This window comes from Nycticebus coucang, chromosome 17 (genome assembly GCF_027406575.1).
Source record: "Nycticebus coucang isolate mNycCou1 chromosome 17, mNycCou1.pri, whole genome shotgun sequence".
NCBI lineage: Eukaryota > Metazoa > Chordata > Mammalia > Primates > Lorisidae > Nycticebus > Nycticebus coucang.
Window position 1 is genome coordinate 76,209,996 of NC_069796.1, and position 12,637 is coordinate 76,222,632.

Genomic DNA, 12,637 nt, shown 5'->3' on the forward strand with positions numbered 1-12,637 from the left:
AGTTTAGGAGTTCAAGACCATCCTGAGCAAGAGCAAGCCCCCCTCTCTGCTAAAAATAGAAAAAGTAGACAGGTGTTGTGGCAGGTGACTATAGTCCCCCCTACTCAGGAGGGGGAGGCAAGAGGAACTCTTGAGCATAAGAGTTTGAGGTTTCTGTGAGTTGTGATGATGCCACAGCATTCAACCCAGGGTGACAGAGACTCTGTCTCAAAAAAAAAAAAAAAAAAAAAGCATAATCTGAACTGGATCTAGTGATGTCTGAATCTACCCCCTGGAATTTTCAATTCCAGAAGTCAGTAACTTTTAATTTTATTACCCGTAAGTCTGAGTTGCCTCATATGAGGCATTTTGGGGCATCACTTGAGGATAGGGAGCAAGTTTTATTTATCTTTGTCTCCCAAGCACACAGAACAATGCCTGATAACACCCCTAAAGAGTCTTCTTCGTGTGCTAAATTAAAAGGCTTAGACTTTTATTTATTTATTTATTTATATTAAATCATAGCTGTGTACATCAATGTGATCATGGGGCACCATACACTGGTTTTATAAACAGTTTGACCATTTGACACATTTTCATCACACTGGTTAACATAGCCTTTCTGGCATTTTCTTAGTTATTGTGTTAAGACAATTATATTCTACATTTACTAAGTTTCACATGTACCCTTGTAAGATGCACCGCAGGTGTAGTCCCACCAATCCCCCTCCCTCTGCCCATCCTCCTCCCTCCCTCCCCTCTCTCTCTCCCTTCCCCATATTCTTAGGTTATAACTGGGTTATAGCTTTCATATGAAAGCCATAAATTAGTTTCATAGTAGGGCTGAGTACATTGGATACTTTTTCTTCCATTCTTGAGATACTAAGAAGAATATGTTCCAGCTCCATCCATGTAAACATGAAAGAGGTAAAGTCTCCATCTTTCTTTAAGGCTGCATAATATTCCATGGTGTACATATACCACAATTTATTAATCCATTCGTGGATCGATGGGCACTTGGGCTTTTTCCATGACTTAGCAATTATGAATTGGGCTGCAATAAACATTCTGGTACAAATATCTTTGTTATAATGTGATTTTTGGTCTTCTGGGTATATACCTAGTAGAGGAATTGAAAAAAGGCTTATACTTGATGCTGGGCAGGTGAGGAGGAACTGAAGGGCGTTAGGCAGCAGAGTCAGATGAGGCATTTTGGGGCATCAGAGCTGTGGATGGGTACACCTGCATGTTTCTGTTGCTTTCAGAAGCAAGCAGTGGCAAATATAAAACCTTTAGCTTATACCCCACCCAGCTAAAATGACACCCTCCCAGTCAAGAGGAGGACAAGGCCAAAATCCGTTGTATGCTAGTCTAAAGGGATACTAGGAATAGGGGTTCTGTTCCCCCAAATGCCACCCCCTCATGGTACCTGGACTGCTCTTGGGAGGCCTGCACAAATTTCCAGCAGGCCGTAAAGCACATGTCATTCTGCACGATAACATCAGGCCGTCATTAAAGAAATCCACTACCAAGAGGGACTTTACCTAACAATTGCAATCAGTGTAACCTGGCTTATTGTACCCTCAATGAATTCCCAACAATAAAAAAAAAAAAAAAGAAAAGAAATCCACTACCTGTGGCTGATTAAAATCTAATTTTTTTTTTTTTGTAGAGACAGAGTCTCACTTTATTGCCCTTGGTAGAGTGCCGTGGCCTCACACAGCTCACAGCAACCTCCAGTTCCCGGGCTTAGGCAATTCTCTTACCTCAGCGTCCCAAGTAACTGGGTGATTACAATCTAATTGAAACAGATATTCTGTGAATGGTTTCCAGAATCCAGACAAGGGAACAGATTACTTTACAATTAAAACATTCATGCTCCCCTCTCTCCCAGACAATCCTGGATCAGAATTGATCCTCCCTGTCTCCTGTTCTTCTGCTATGTTCATAGTCTCTTGATAACAACAGGTACTGTGGCATGATTGCAGAGTGGAGTTCCTTTGTCTAGATTCCCTTCTAGAAGTGAACCTTGAGTGCAGGGAGCCTTACTCATCTTTGTGGTCCCTGGCACCTCTGCACTGATTGGGCAGATCTGAATCACGTGGCCATTCTTGAACCCCAGTAGTGAAGCTAGCCTGATCCAAATCACCTGGATTGAGTCGGGGGCAGTGGTTCCCCAAAGAAAAATGAAGGCGATACTACCTGAAGAAAGGAAAAGAAATTACGGGGAGCTAAAACTCAAAATGTCCACCACATGTAAACATCTGATAATTCATATGTGTATGTATGTGCATGCGTGTATATATGTAATTAATATATGTAATTTGTAGGCTAATTGTATATAAGCTAATTTGATTAATTACAGCAGTGGTTCTCAACCTGTCGTGACCCACAGGAACTGTGTTAAAGGGTTGCGGCATTAGGAAGGTTGAAAAGCACTGAATTACATGAATAATGATAACAATGACAGCTACCATCAGGCGAGTGTTTGCTGGCACTGTTCTAATTGCTTTACATCTATTAACTCATGGAATCCTTTCACTGACCCCATGAGGCAGGTGCTTTTATTATCCTCATGTTATGGGCAAAAATTCAGGCCTGTCAACTCAAGTTAACTACCATGTTACATTGTCTCACATTAAGAAAACATAAATCAGAAGCATACTAGCGTTTTTGATTTGATTTTTCTTCCCCCACCACACTACTGGGTGGGCTCCTTCACGCAGCAAAAATGGAGCACTATAGTGTGGGGAGTCTTCTGCTAATACTCAGGAGACAGAGAATGGTAACATGAGATTTGTTCCTGGAGGGTTCGTCTGGTGGGGAGACAGACACATAAACACAGGATTTTAGGGCAATCTGGTGAGCTTTTTAGCAACGGTCTCTACAAAGAATTCTCCCTTTTGTTTCCTTCCACACAAAGGGTTTAGACAATCTTGCTATAATTCAGTAGTGTTATTAAAAGATCAAAAAATGTCAGTTAAAAAAAGTAAAAAAAAAAAGTCAGTTAAAATTATTTCTACCCTAGACTTCATTGAACATTATTAGATCCAGAAGAGGGTGACCAGATGGGGGTGATCCTGTTCACATTTCAGTTTGCAGTTATGGAAGTGTACTTACTATTTTCCAGCTGCAAGCTTCCAGTGCCATGTCCAGCCGTTCACATGTCCCATCATGTCCACGTTCTGGTGACATCGTCCTGCATCCCCTGCATCTAACAAAGGCACCAAATCCAGTATCTTTTGAAGTGTGGGAAAAGTGATTGAGGGTGGTAATTCCCTATGTGTGGAATGACACTGAATTCCAGTGGCCGGTTATCACCATGTTCAGTACCTGGCAATTCTTTTGTTTCAATGAAGTATAAAATCTTAGTTTGGTGTTAGCTTGTCTTTAACACCTCCTTAACACATGCTGATCTCTCTAGAGAAAGCGGGCCTCAGAGTCGGAACTTTTTTTTTTTTTTTTTTGGTAGAGACAGAGTCTCACTTTATGGCCCTCGGTAGAGTGCCGTGGCATCACACAGCTCACAGCAACCTCCAGCTCCTGGGCTTAAGCGATTCTCTTGCCTCAGCCTCCCGAGTAGCTGGGACTACAGGCGCCCGCCACAACGCCCGGCTATTTTTTGGTTGCAGTTTGGCCGGGGCCGGGTTTGAACCCACCACCCTCGGTATATGGGGCCGGCGCCCTACCGACTGAGCCACAGGCGCCGCCCCAGAGTCGGAACTTTTAATAGGCAACTAGCTCTACCTAGCTGGAACTCAGCAATACCATTTCCCTTTCCTTGTATTTACTTTTACAGTTACCTTCTACGTATGGAAAACTATACAAGTCTTCCAATTATTCTCACAGATATAAAGCTTCCTTTCAAAGAAACACATTTACCTTTTGAGTTAATCTATTTAAAATGAAATATTAAGTGAATGCTAGAGTAGACAGGATACGGACATAATAGTATTTGTGACGGTGCTCAAAGGCTTCATGTTTTGGAAAGGCTGCCCTCATCCATAAGGTCCCATAGTTTTGGCCCTTTAGGCAGCTTTTCCAAACCCTTAACCCCAGCTGGATTTTCCTTCCCTGCTCTGAACCCTTCAGATATTTCTCCTATAACTCTCCCCAGAGTCCCCAGTAGCTATTTGTAGGTCAGTCCTCCTGGCTAGACTATGGACTTCTCTTAGTCATTTCTCTGTCTTTCCAGAAACAAGCCTGTCTCAGAGTGGGTTCCAGATATAGGCTGGTTGTCCCTGAACTGTAGTGCTTGAAGATGGAGGGTTCAGGACTGTCCATACAGGCTCTATACTCAGTTTCCTCATTCTAAAGTAGTTTCATCCCTGTAGGTCTGTCCCAGTCTGTTTATTGTGGGTCTACTGGGGTCCATGAGGACATCTGTGAAGGGCACATTGGATTTCTAATTGACACAAATGTCCAGGGAAGTGCACAGCCCAGGGCGTGGGTTATTTATTTTTTTTTTTGCAGTTTTTGGCCAGGACTGTGCTCGAACCCGCCACCTCGGGCATATGGGGCCAGCACCCTACTCCGTTGAGTCATAGGCGCTGCCCCAGGGCATATTTTGGCTGATGCTACTGACCCAGTATGGAGGTGAGGGGTGAACTTTGCCTCTGAAGGAGACACATTGGCTTCTACTCCCTGGGCTGAAAGAAAGCAGTCTGCAAGGGGAACTAGCTCTCTCTTCTCCCTGCCAGAGAGCTACTTGCTTGTCTATGATGAGCAAGGGGTTCTCAGAAATATTTGCTTTTATAAACAAACCCTTTCTTCCATCACTTACAGCACTAGCAAACAGTGTATCTGAGAGTTTTTCTCTCCCTGAGCATCTCTGCAGCTCATCCCCCATGGGATGATTGATAATAACCCCCAGGAGTAGACCTGCAAGGAGGAAGTCTCCTAATTGTCTCTGCCCTGCTTGCCAGTGGCAGGATTTAATCGCTTAGTTTCTCAAACTTTCCTTAAGTTTCCTCAGAGGCCTGGAGCCTGGGGCCTGGCCTGAAGCAGCCCACCGCAGCCAACATTTCTTTCAAGTCTGCAGTCTCTTTTTTTTTTTGCAGTTTTATCTTAAAAATTCAGGCAAGGCTTATGTTCTACTAATAACATATTCTTGTTTGTTGTAATGTGAAAATATGCAAAATAATTTACTGGTTAAGTTGCTTAAATCTTTATTCCCAGCTTTTTTTTTTCTTATTGTCAATTTTGGGTAAAAATGAAGTTTCAGGAGTTGCTGTGGGTATCAATTAACACATCGCTGTTGTGTGCTCCTGGGAGCCGGTGCCTATGTGAAAGTGAGTCCCTGGGTGATCCCTGCAATTTCTGAACTCCTTTCAGAATACACTGCATGTGGAGCTTCTGAGTACCCTCATCCATGGAAAAGCTCTCCTAGGAAGAGGAGAGGCTGGTGGCAAAAAGACTTTCCAATTAGAGTCTGTCTGTTCATCCCCAAGGTTTGGCAGAATTAAAGGGAAGCTTGGAATTAAATAGGATGACAGTGTTTCTTAACTTGGGTATAAAACTTCTCTATGAGAATGTTTAAATTCTGAGTTTCCATTTTGATGATATTTTAAAAAATATGAATAGGCATATTCTGGAGAATCTGAATGTTGGCCCCAACAAGTGAGCTCTGTTAGCAAGTGAATTGGGGTCTCTGGCTGTTACTTTGGATTTCATGGGCTGAGGAGAAAAGGGCCACGTTTGACTTAATACATAAGTTATGTGTTTGTGCTGAATGGCCGTTAATACACTATGATGTGCTGCTTTAATAAAGATCTTCCCAGTATTTCCATTAGAGAAAAATGAGTTGTCACAATACACAGAATGTATAGGCAGATTGACTTCAGAAAATCTGCTCCAGTGTGGTTGGGTCCATGCTGTCCGTGTGAGTGGAGACATAATATCAGTAAAGCTGAAAAAAATCAGTGTTTTCACACACACACATGCAAATTAAAAATAAAAAGCAACATCAGCTCTCCTGTAAATGTTAAGGTAAACTATATTGGTTTTGGGGCTGTGTGTTTTAACCTTTGAATGTGTTCATTTTTTATTTGTATAATAGTTACAAAGAGAACATGTTTATGTTATATACATACCATATATTAATATTATAATTAAATGTTATAATTAACATTCTAGTTAAAATCATTTAAGTCTAAACATGGGGGGGTTGATAAGAATTTTCTTATCTTTAAAATGGGTGAGTAAAAACTCAAATTTGAAAAAAATCATTGTCAGGGCGGCACCTGTGGCTCAAAGGAGTAGGGCGCTGGCTCCATATGTCGGAGGTGGCGGGTTCAAACCCAGCCCTGGCCAAAAACTGCAAAAAAAAAATCATTGTCTTAGTTCATTTTGTGTTGTAACACAACATCCAAGGCTTTATAATTTACAAAGAACAGAGATTTACTTATTTATTTACTTTTTTTTGAGACAGAGTCTCGCTTTGTTATCCTCTGTAGAGTGCTGTCACGTCACAGCTCACAGCAATCTCAAACTCTTAGGCTCAAGAGATTCTCTTGCCTCAGCCTTCCAAGTAGCTGGGACTACAGGTGCCTGCCACAAGGCCCTGCTATTTTTTAGAGATGAGGTCTTGCTCTTGCTCTGGCTGGTCTTGAAACCATGAGCTCAGGCAATCCACCTGCCTCGGCTTCCCTGAGTGCAGAGATTTATTTTTTTATAGTCTGGAGGCCAGGAAGTCCAAGGTTGAGGGGCCTGCATCTGGCGGGGGCCTTCTTGCTGCGTCATCCTGTAAAGGAAGGTGGAAGGGCAAGAGAGCAAGCGTATGAGAGAGAGAAGGGAACACAACTTGTTCCTTTTCTCTGGAATCCACTCCCACAATAACCACACCACTACCAATCCACTTCCGAAATGTGGCTAGAATTTAACAGCAAACATACAACGAAGGGTGTGGGTGCTGTGGAAAACATCATGGTGGTTTCTCAAATATGAAACACAGAATTAGCATACAGTCCAGCAATTCCACTTCCGGGTATATACCCCAAAGAGCTGAAAGCAGGGACTTGAACAGATATTTGTGCTCATGTACATAGCAGGATTATTCACAACAGCCCAAAGTACGAAGCAACGAGGTGTCCCCTGCTGGATGAATGAATAAGCAAAATGTTGTCTAAATATACAGTGGAATATTTTTCGGCCTTAAAAGGAAGGAAATTCTGGCATGTGCCACACCATGGACGGTCCTTGAGAACATTATGCTGCATGAAATAAGCTAAACACAAAAGGACAACTACTGTATGATTCCACTAATATGAGGTCCCAAGAGTAATCAAAACTGTGGAGACAGAATGTAAAATGGTGGTGGTTGGAGGGATTTGGGAAGAAGGGAGCACAGGGAGTTGTTTTATGGGTACAGAGTTTTGATATGGGAACATGAAAAAGTTCTGGAGATGAGTCGTGGTGCTGGTTGCACAACAATGTGAACTTAATGCCAGTGAACTGAACACTTACAAGTGGTTGAAATGTTAAATGTTATGTGTATTGACTACAACAAAAAATACAGTAAAAGTTGTTTGGCGAATTCATGTTCATAGCAGCATGGATATGGCCTGGTTTTCAGGTCTCCTTCATGTAAGCCATTCCATGTTTCCCCGGAGCTATCAGGCATCTCAGTCCTTCTGAGGGGGCTTCCCCGGGGCTCTCCACGTGAACACTCTTAGGGTTCAGACACATGCAGGGAGATAGATCAGCGAATCTGCAGTTGTTTCAAAACTGAAGACCAATCTGGCCTGTGACTTAGTCTGTTTGTTTATCACCAAATAATGCAAATTGGGTAATTTATAAAGAACAGAAGTTTATTTTTCACAATTCTAGAGGGGAAGTCCAAGATCAAGGAAAAGTCCAGCACCTGGAGAGGGCCTTCTTGCGGCAGGCAGAAGGGCAAGTGGAGAATGAACACGGTGTCCTCAGAGCCAAGAGCAGAGTGAACCCACCCCCTCGGTCAAGCCCCTTTGTAAGGGTGCCTAATCCCGTTCCCTCTCAGAGGAAGGAGCCCTCCTGGCCTAATCATCTCTTACAGGCCCTACCTCTTAATACCATCACATTGGCAACACCTTACTTTTAGAGGGGGATACATTAAAAAAATAGCAGCCTGGCTGCTCTGCTGAGGATCAGAACTAACAGGCACCATCCAAGCCAGATTCCTCATATTTATTCGTTCTGGGGGTATGAACTAAATTTAATACAGTAAAGTTCTGAATAATGGATAAAATTTAGGATCTATAGCAGCATTTTCCAACTTATGTTCTGTGGGATGTTCATAAATGTTACATGAAAAAGAGGATTCTGTTGTCAAATACATTTTGGAAATGCTGTATTCAACCAGGTAAAATAGCTTCTCAGTGGATGGATGTGAGCGTTAAATGAGCCTATGTATGACGTGGGGGTTTGGAGGGTGCTCATGCAAGTGTTTGCCAAATGGATTTGATCACAGAACACGCTTGCATTAGGATATTGGAGAGGATGTTCCATAAACACACTTTGGAAAAACTTTCATTTTGAGAAAAATGATGAACTAAAAGATTAATATAGACCAGGCCAGGTGTGGCAAACTATCTAGCTAGTCCTTGGGCCTAATCCATGCAGCTTCTTTTCTCCATCCCTCTCCCCTCCAGAGCTAAGAATGGTTTGTACATTTTCAAATGGTTACATTTGAGTAGTTACATAAGTACTTGCATAACATTCTGGTTTTGCCTCTTGGTTTGCAAAGCCCAAAATATTTACTATCTGACCCCTTAAGATAAGGTTTGCCAACTCCTGTACATAATTCTCAGTAATCTTCACAGCAACTCTGAGAAAGATTGTCGCCCCTATTTTACAAATGAGGACACTCCGAGTTTCAAGAAGGTAAAATGTGAATCAGAGCCAGAATGCAAACCCAGGTCTGTCTAACCCCAAAGACTAGAATTGTTCTTTTGTCAGTGAGGTCCCTGAATCCAGAGAAAAGCCATTGGAGTACATCAATTCCTACCTCTTTTCAGGCATATTTTGTTTTCTTTTCTTTTTTTTTTTTGAGACAGAACCTCAAGCTGTTGCCCTGGGTAGAGTGCTATGGCATCACAGCTCACAGCAACCTCCAATTGGGCTCAAGCGATTCTCTTGCCTCCACCTCCCAAGTAGCTGGGACTACAGGCGCCTGCCACAATGCCTGGCTATTTTTTGGTTGCAACCGTGATTGTTGTTTGGTGGGCCCAGGCTGGATTCGAACCTGCCAGCTCAGGTGTATGTGGCCGGCGCCTTAGCCATCGGACATATTTTGTATGTGTATTTTATTTTAATACACAATAAGTCAGCTAAAATTAGCCTCCTCAGTACCCATAGACCAGTGATTTTTCAACCTTTTTCTCTCACGCACACTCAAACCTACAGTTAAACTTTCATGGCACGCTTAACATTACGTTGATCAAGAAAAAAAAAAAAAGGAGTAAAAAAAAAGAATACACTTACTGTGCTTTCAACATCTTTTGAAAATAATTTAATTAATGATCTTTAAAAATTTTGCTGATCACAAAAATTTTGTGATGCGGTGGCACAAAGGTTGAAAATCACTGCCGTCGACTTTTTTTTTTTCTATTTCTTTCTTTCTTTCTTTATTTTTTGTGGTTTTTGGCCGGGGCTGGGTTTGAACCCGCCACCTCCGGCATATGGGACCGGCGCCCTACTCCTTGAGCCACAGGCGCCACCCCCATCGACTTTTTTTTGAGGAGCCTAACACATGGCTCTCTGTTCTCCTCACCTAAGTTCAGAACTAGAGAAGAGACAAAGGGATAAGACAGAGAGGGGGAGAATAAAATGCTAGTTTGATTCTTGAGAGCCATGGGTTAGATGTGGTGCATGGCAGTCTTGGGTTTCCTGAGTCTGAGTCCTAGAATTAAACACGTTTATTGATGGAGTCACAGGCACCCAGAGGCCAGGTGGAATATGTGCTCCCAGGGATTATGACCCTCTGAGCTGGAGAGAGAGGCTGAGCTACACCTGCCTGGCTCCTGCTCCCCTGTGCATCATTTAGCCTTTCCTAAAGGGAGGGCTGCGGCATTGCTGGAACGGAGCTCCATTCACATGGAAGGGAACAAACCAGGCCCGGGGTATAAGAGTTTCCAACCTAACAATTTTGTACGTGATCTATTTATTTAGTAGCCCATGTATTTTATATATACATATAAAATATTTAAATATATGCTTTACACATGCTAAAAAATTATTCATGGGTACTTCATGAAAACTGAAGTTCTTTTTTTTTTTTTTTTTTGGCCGGGGCTGGGTTTGAACCCGCCACCTCCGGCATATGGGACCGGCGCCCTACCCGCTGAGCCACAGGCACCGCCCAGAAAACTGAAGTTCTTTATTCTATACTATACTGTAGAAGTGTGTGGCTAAGTTCCGTATGGTTGAAGGGAACCAGAGGACAAAGTTTATTGTGAGACCTGGACCTCGTGGATTTCAGAGGAGGTGAACCTGTACTTTATTTTTTTATTTAATTTTTTTCTTTTGAGACAGAGCCTCAAGCTGTCGCCCTGGGTAGAGTGCCATGGCATCACAGCTCACAGCAACCTCCAACTCCTGGGCTCAAGCGATTCTCCTGCCTCCGCCTCCCAAGTAGCTGGGACCACAGGCGCCTGCCACAACGCCCGGCTGTTTTTTGGTTGCAGCCGTCATTGTTGTTTGGTGGGCCCAGGCTGGATTCGAACCTGCCAGCTCAGGTGTACGTGGCTGGCATCTTAGCCACTTGAGCCACAGGTGCCAAGCCGAACCTGGACTTTATTAACTCGGATGTGTAGTCTCTGCACATCACCATAATTGCAAAGAAAAACTTGTTGAAAGGTAAAAAAAAAAAAAAAAATCCCATTCCTGGTGGCAATTTTCTCAAGTTTTCTATGTGAGGCAGTCTCACTACAGGTTGAGTATCAGTTATTCAAAATGTTTGGGAATAGGAGTGTTTTGGATTTCAGATTTTTTCAGATTTTAGAGTATTTGCAGAATACATACTAGCTGAACATCCCTAATCTGAAAATCCAAACTCTGACATGTTCCAATGGGCATTTCCTTGAGCATCATGTTGGTGCTTCAGATTTTGGAGCTCAACCTGTATGGGAAAATCCATTCATAGAGCTCCAAGTTAGAAAAATAGCAAATAGGAAACCTTGAGGTTCATGAGCAGCTCTTTGACTTAAATAAGGATTTTGTACTCATGATTCTGTTAATGTGATCATTAGAGATTGGGTTGCAGTGTGGGACAGAGTTATAGACAATTAGGGTGAAGGATCTGGCTAAGGGTAGGTAGGGGTTGTGGTTCAGGTAGAATTCAAGGTAGAGCTGAAATGTAAAATTTGACATTTTCCAGAGTTTATTACATGAAACATTGTTCCTGCTAGAAGCTCTGTGAATGGATTCATGGACAGTACATATGAGAAACCCAATATAAATAAACCCCCTCTCAGACATTTCACACTGCATGTTATTATATCAGAGTATTCTTATGTAAGAAGTCCTGCAATAAAGACACTGCTAAACTTTATTTAACATAGAACTTCTGAAACTAATGTGCCCACAGAACACTTATTTTAGAATACCTATTGACATTTGTTCTGGAAAATACTTTTTGAAGTGCTGAGAAGATTTGGGAACTGTTAGGTAAGGGGCTTTGGATTTAGATATCCAAGTTCATCTTCTCAATAGCTGTGACCATGGGAAAGTTGCTTAATTTCTCACACTGTTAATTTCCTCATCCATAAAATGGTTATACTAATTCCTGCCTAGAAGGACAGTAGTGAATATTAAATTAGATAACATCTATAAGGTACCCAACTAATAGTATGTACTCAATAAAAGTTAGATTCTTTCCCTTAATTAAAGAGTTAGGTTTTGGAAAGAAGAGACTCTTGAAAAAAAAAAATATATTTTTGAGACAGAGCCTCAAGCTATAGCCCTGGGTAGAGTGCTGTGGTGTCACAGCTCACAGCAACCTCCAACTCCTGGGCTTAAGCGATTTTCTTGCCTCAGCCTCCCAAGTAGCTGGGACTATAGGTGCCCACCACAACCCTAGCTATTTCTTTTTGTTGTTGTTGCAGTTGTTTAGCTAGCCCTGGCTGGGTTCGAACCTTGGTGTATGTGGCTGGTGCCCTAACCACTGTGCTTTGAGTGCTGAGCCTTGAATAAAATTAGAATCCAAGTTAGACCAATAGCAAATAGGAAACCTTGAAGTTCATGAGTGGCCCTTGACTTAAATAAGTATTTTGTACTCATGATTCCCAAGCAATAGTTATATCAGGATGAGAGATGAGCTTTGATTAACACTGGGGAGGGTACATAGCGTGTGGTAAAAAAGTCAGCTTCAGGAACAGGTGATAGGTGACCCTGTGGTCCAGTGCCTTCGTATGTAAAATATAGGTATCTATCTAATGGTATTTTTTTTTCTTTTTTGAGATGGAGTCTCACTCTATTGCCCTGGGTAGAGTGCTATGGCATCATAGCTCACAGCAACCTCAAATTCTTAGGCTCAAGCAATCATCCTCAATAGTTTTTCTATATTTAGTAGAGACAGAGTCTTGCTCTTGCTCAGGCTGGTCTCCAAGTCCTGAACTCAAGCAATCCACAGGCCTTGGCTTCCCAGAGTGCTAGGATTATGGGAGAGAGCAACTGTACCCAG